At 40.9% G+C, this 7,114-nt stretch overlaps 1 pseudogene; it reads left to right on the forward strand.

Annotated features, from left to right (window-relative positions):
- LOC122446819 overlaps positions 1–6,284 on the forward strand; it is a 61,583-nt pseudogene extending 55,299 nt beyond the window's left edge.
- Positions 6,285–7,114: the final 830 nt, after the last annotated feature.

The following is a 7,114-nucleotide window of genomic DNA, read 5'->3' on the forward strand; positions in this document are numbered from 1 at the left end:
TGGCCCTGAGGAGGATAGTCACGGCCGGAGGAGCCCTTGTGTTTATGACCGTGGCTTCCCTGTTCAGACAAGAGTTACGAGAATTGGTTTATTGTTTTAAGAGCAAGAGCCTTATAAACTAGTTAATCCAACCTGAGTTAAAGATGTTAAAATCTAGAGAGGTTAAAGAAATGTCCTGAGGGCACAGCAAATTAAAGGGGTAAGCCAGAACAGGAACATCCGTCAACTGACTGCAGTCCCTAGCCTGTCCCAGGACAACTTGAAGAGGAGCCCCACTGGCTTCCCACATGCACGGAGAATCTCCAAAGCCATACTTAGAAGAAAATACAGAGCCCTTATCTCCATATCACCTAGGGCCTGCAGAGTCCCCCACGCCTGGCCCAACTTCCTCTCTGCCCTTCTCCCAGGTTCCACGGGTCCCACCAGTTAGCTGCTTTAGTGTAGAGCCAGCAGAACTTCAACATTAGATTGTACATCATAGTCTGTGTTCCGTGGTAGAATGTAACCTCTTCAAAGGCTGCTTTTTCTTTCTTGCTGTTTCCCCAACACCAATCACAGGATATGTGTGTTAGATTCCCATGACTGACCTAACAAATCACCACAGCCTAAGGCAACAGAAAATTATTCTTTTACCTTTCTGGAGGCCAGAAGTCTAAAATCAATTTCACTGAGCCAAAGTGAAGGTTTTGGCAAAGGCCACACGCCCTTCCAGGGCTGTATGGGCGAATCAGTTCTTTTTCTTGCAGTCTCTGGTGGGCTGGTGGCAGTTCTTAGCTTGTGACTCTTATCATCCAGTCTTCAAGGCCATCTTTAAATCTCTCTCTGTCCTTCTCATAAGGATACTTGTGATGATATTCAGGACCCACCCAGATAATCCAGGTTAGTCTCTTTGCAAGGCAGGAAACTGAGGTTCCTGAAGACTGAAGTGATGGCCCTGGTCAGACAAGTCGGAATCACAGACACAGGTTTGAACCCAGGCAGTCTGACTCCAGGATCCCTCCACTACCCTGTACGGGAGTCTGACGGCACTTGCGCTTTTATAGCTCCTGCTTTACAGTTAAGCCCAATTAACTATCCTAAGTCCTATTCTAGACCGCGGGGATACAAGGAGATCTAGGGTTGATCTTTATTCCCCAGGATATATCCATTTATGTGGAAAGAAAAGGCATAAAGTCAGAGAGTGGTTACCCTAGTGTGGCAAAGTGACTAAAAGAGCATTAAAGGGCCTCTGGGAGCCTATAATGTCGTTTCTTGCCCTGGTGCTGGCTACAATAGCCTGTGAAACAGTTTGGGAAAGTTCATCACTGTACACTTAGTAATTTATGCACTTTTGTCAGTGTGTACTATATTTTGAAAAAGACCAAACGAAGGCATAAAGTCAGGGCTCTAGGAAATGTCAAGAGAGGCCATAAGGCAGTCTCTCCCACAGTGCTGGATGTCTAGGCCATTTCTTAGCCTTCTCACTAACTACCTGACTAATAAAGGGCTGTGAGGTATGAGGTAAGGAAGTGAGGATTTTCCAGGGTCTTTCCTATCAAAATTCCCAAGGTCAGTCCACCTCAAATTCAGTTTGGCTGTAAAGCAGACATGAACAGACATTTTAAAGTAGCATTTAAAATGTTGCTAATAAGGATTAACTCCCCTCCCCAAAGAAATCTGTTAATATTATGACACAAACTTTGAAAATCCTAGGCTAAACAAATTTTGATCCCTTTTTTGACTGCAGGACTTATCGGAGCCTTTAATATATTAACATGAAATGTAAGACTATCTCTGGGTCAAGAAGATCCCCTGGAGTAGGAAATGTCAACCCACTCCAGTATTCTTGCCTGGAAAATTCCATGGACAGAGGGATCTGGCAGGCTACAGTTCATGGTGTCACAAAGACTAGGATGTGACTGAGTATACATGCACACGCAAAGTTCAGTCACTCAGTCGTGTCCGACTCTTTATGACCCCATGGACTGCAGCACGCCAGGCCTCCCTGTCCATCACCAACTCCCGGAGTTTGCTCTAACTCATGTCCATCATGTCGGTGATGCCATCCAGCCATCTCATCCTCTGTCATCCCCTTCTCCTCCCGCCTTCAATCTTTCCCAGCATCAGGGTCTTTTCCAATGAGTTAGTTCTTCACCTCAGGTGGCCAAAATGTTGGAGTTTCAGCTTCAGCATCAGTCCTTCCAATGAATATTCAGCACTGATTTCCTTTAGGATGGACTGGTTGGATTTCCTTGCAGTCCAAGGGACTCTCAAGAGTCTTCTCCAGCACCACAATTCAAAAGCATCAATTCTTCGGTGCTCAGCTTTCTTTATAGTCCAACTCTCACATCCATACATGACTGCTGGAAAAACCATAGCTTTGACTAGACGGACCTTTGTTGGCAAAGTAATGTCTCTGCTTTTTAATATGCTGTCTAGGTTGGTCATAGCTATTCTTCCAAGGAGCAAGTGTCTTTTAATTTCATGGCTGCAGTTACCACCTGCAGTGATTTTGGAACCCAAGAAAATAAAGTCTGCCACTATTTCCATCGTTTCCCCATCTATTTGCCATGAAGTGATGGGACCAGATGCCATGATCTTAGTTTTTTGAATATTGAGTTTTAAGCCAAATTTTTCACTCTCCTCTTTCACTTTCATCAAGAGGATCTTTAGTCCCCTCTTGTGCACATACAAGAGGGAGATGTATTTTGCTTTTTTCACAGACTTATTTTACTATGGAATACTTTATATTCTTAACACTTTCATGATTAATGTTCTAAGGGACAAATTTTGGGAAGTGCTATTGTAGAATCCTAATTCATAGATCCAGTTCACCCAAAGATTGTGCAGTCTGATGTTTCAAAGTATTCCCTGAGGCCTGTCCAGGTTACTCTCACTGTCCCTCCACAAGCCATAAGTGTTGCTTCAATTGACCAAATAAAATATCCCATAATCTAAATGTCTGGATAAATAATGGGGGGCAGAAGACAGCTAGAGAGCAGAGAAGGATTGGAGTGCAAAGATAAAGAATTACAATGACTTGAGCTCCAGATTATCCTGAAAAGTCATAAGAGTGTTTTGGTTGAACAAAACGATCATTTACTATGAAGATGCAAGGCATTCTCTCATTCAAAAAAAAAAAAAAAGAGTGGACTCTGGACTCAAGAACAAGATGGAACTGGACACCTGGATGCCACCAAGGCTTCCTCTCTGTTAGTGGTCCTCAGGATCCCCTTCATCATTCTCTCTCTATAGACTTCTGATTTTACTTCCTGGCTGGCAAGATGGAAAATATGGTGACCAACAGTTCCAGGGTTTGTCTGTCACTGTCCAGTCATTAGGAAAGTGGGTCAACTGACTTAATCCCAAATTCCTAAGAAAGGGATATTGGTCAGGCTGCTAGCTACTGGTGAGAACACTGGGTGGGTCATAGAACATGCCAGTCACACCATGATTGTGGGTGTAAGGGTATAGTATGGATGCCCATATACAGGTGGGGAGCTGGGCAGACCACCTAAAAGATGGCTGTTCAAATACAAGATGTGTTCTGTGTAAAGCTGGTTTTTTAAAAGCACTTTCTTGCTTTCTATATAAATAAATAAACAGGATTTTTTTTTTTTTTTTATGATTTTCAGTTCTTCAGAATCATGATCCAAAGCAGTGGCTCTCCTCTGCTGACCTGTAGATGTATCCTATGGAGGGGCTGCTACAGTCTGTGCTAGCCATTTCTGAAAATCATTTCACCCAAGAAACATGAAAGATTGCATTTTTTAAAAAATGATTTGTTTCTTTCCTCTAAAATCTGAGTCCATGGAGGGAAATTTGGTTAATTAACAATATTTGTTTTGAGAAACTGGTTATTTAAAGCTTCACTGGGCAGAATTTCAGTTGTTTTCGAATATTACATCCTCCATATTTTATGCCATCGTTTCGAAAATGGATTGACTTCAGAAGTACTTTTCTCTTGCTTTGGAGATTTTGCACATTGGCCCAAATGGGTTTTTATTTTCCATTTTAATTTATACAGTATAAATACAATGTTGGACTTCTTTGGAGTTAACAGTTTCACTGTGCAGATGTTTCTTGAAAGCCTTTTCAATTCATAGTGTTGGTTTAAAAAAAAAATTTTTTTTTATTAGCCTGGCAGGCAGCCAGAAAAAAAGAAAATTCCATTTTGCATAGAACTGTAAGATTTTCTTCCTTGTTCTTTCCCCACCCCCAGCCAGCTACAGGATTATTAGGATTAAAGATGCCATAGTGACATCTTGTGGTCAACTGCCAGAGACACAGCAAAAAGCGGTGGGATGACAGAAGTGATCTAGTTCATTCTCCCACAAGTATTTCTTGATTTATGTTATTTGCTTTTTATTTACCAGTTGGCTGAAATCACTCTAGAGTTCCAGGTTTTTTGCTCTATGGGAACTACTCAAATTTACCCCATAGAAAGGATAAACATGCTGTGTTCTGGAAAGGAAAAGGACATAACTCTTGCTTTGCCTTTTTGTTGGACTCTCTCATGCAAATAGTATTGCACAAGCTACTCAGTAATAACTCTGAAAAACACTCAAATCTTTTCCCTAAAAAGAGACAAGAAACAGTGATTCTAAATGAGCTCTCATTCTTTATAATTCTAAGCTTTTAGCAACTAACAGATTGTTTACTTATACATTTAGATGAAATGTATAAATAATAACCCTCCAAACTTTATTTCTTCACGCAAACTAGTGTCAATGGAGATTAAAAACCTGCTTGCATAATTCTTGACTTTTAAAAGATAAATGTAGCAAATAATATGCAACAATAAAAAAAATCTTATTGGAAGCTTTGTAAAATATACAAAAAAGATATTATATAGTGTTAAAAAAGCAAAACACCAAATTATATAATCAGCTGTGATCCTACATGCCCATCAGTGTGACGATCTATACAGTGTAGAAGTCTACACAAGTATGGATGCAAATGTCAATATCAAGGCTCACGTGGAGAAGGGTGTAGACACAGAAATAAGCCCAGAAAAAACACATGTATTAATAAGCATTTTCTGTTTCATGATACTATTGTTGTTGTTGTTCAGTCGCTAAGTTGTGTCCAAATCTTTGAGGCCATACGGACTGCAGCAAGACAGGGTTCTCTGTCCTCCACTATCTCCTGGAGTTTGTTCAAATTCATGTCCATTGAGTTCACATACTGCTGAAGCCTAGCTTGTAGGATTTTGAGCATTATCTTGCCAGCATGTGAAATGAGTACAATTGTACAGTAGTTTGAACATTCTTTGACATTGCCCTTCTCTGAGATTGGAACAAAAACTGACCTTTTCCAGTTCTGTGTGAAAAAAAAAAAATTACCAAATTTCTTCCAAACCAGAAATTAAAGGATATTATAAAACTGTAGTAATAGTCTTCGCAGAGAGTCGCCACAGCTTCCTGCTTCAACAGTGCTTGAACCGAACCGGCTGCTGGTCCCCCACCCCTCCGGCCACTCAGAGCCAGCCCTCCTCCCCACCCAACAGGGCCCTCCGGCCGCCCAAGGTCCCCGCCGCCGGCCACCGCCGCCTCTTCTCAGCCACCGCCGTGACGACCGCATCCCCCTCGCAGGTGCGCTACAACGACCACCAGTACTTGGAGGCCTCCATCAACCGCCAGATCAACCTGGAGCTCTACACCTCCTCTGTCTACCTGCCCACGTCATACTATTTTGACCACGATGACATGGCTTTGAAGAACTTTGCCAAATACTTTCTTCACCAATCTCATGAGGAGAGGGAACGTCACTGAGAAACCGATGGAGCTGCAGAACCAACGAGGTGGCCAGAATCCTCCTTCAGGATATCAAGAAACCAGACCGCGATGACTGGGAGAATGGGCTGAATGCAATGGAATGTGCGCTATGCTTGGCAAGAAATGTGAATCAGTCACTGCTGGAACTGCACAAACTGGCCACTGAAAAAAATGACCCCCATCTGTGTGATTTCATTGAGACTCATTACCTGAATGAGCACGTAGAAGCCATCAAAGAATTGGGTGACCACATGACCACATTGCACAAGATGGGGGCCCCTGGATCTGGAATAGCGGAGTACCTCTTTGACAAGCACACCGTGGGACACAGTGAGAGCTAAGCCTCAGGCTGACTTCCCGTAGCCACAGGGGTGACTTTCCTGGGCACCAAGGCAGTACATGCGTATTTGGGTTACCTTCACCTTTTCTATAAGTTGTACCAAAACATCTACTTAAGTTCTTTCTTTAGCACAATTCCTTCAAATAAAGTAATTTGGTACCCAAAAAACAAATAAATAAAAAATAAAACTATAGTAATTAGAAATATATAGTGCTGATACATGAATAGATTGAGAGACCAATGAAAAAGAATAGAAAGTCCAGAAAGAGATCTAAGAACACATGGGAATTTAGTATGTGATAAATTTAATATAGCTTAAAGAACAATATCGCAAATCCACAGAGAAAAGATAGGTTACTCAGTTAAAGACTTTAGGACAGCTAGATGGCCATCTAAAAAGAAAGTTGGATCCCATACCTCACACCTTACACCCAGAAAAATTCAAAGTGGTACAAAAATTTAAATATAACAAAGAATAGTGTATTACACGTGATGTAAGAAACCATGAGAGAACTATTTAGTAATCTCAGAGTGCAGAATATCTTTGCATTTATGACACATATGAAACACAGAAGTCACAACATTGTGCAGAAAAAAAATCAAAGGCAAATGACAAAACTGGAAGGAAGAAATATTTGTAATAGATAGCAAGCTAATTTTTCTAAATATATAATGAATTTCTAAAAATCAATAAGGAACAAACCAATGACCCAATTAAAAAATAGGCATTGATTTGCAGCAACATGGAAGGACCTAGAGATTATTATACTAAGTGAAATAAGTCAGAAAGAGAAAGATAAATATCTTATGATGTCACTCATATGTGGAATTTTTTAAGTAATACAAGTGAACTGATTTACAAAACAAAAATGTACTCACAGACATAGAAAACCAACTTATGGTGACCAAAGGGGAAAGGTGGTGAGGGATAAATTAGGAGTTTGTGATGAACAGATACACAATATTATATATAAAATAGAGAAGCAACAAGGACCTACCATATAGCAGAGAGAACTAT

This window comes from Cervus canadensis, chromosome 8, assembly GCF_019320065.1.
Source record: "Cervus canadensis isolate Bull #8, Minnesota chromosome 8, ASM1932006v1, whole genome shotgun sequence".
NCBI lineage: Eukaryota > Metazoa > Chordata > Mammalia > Artiodactyla > Cervidae > Cervus > Cervus canadensis.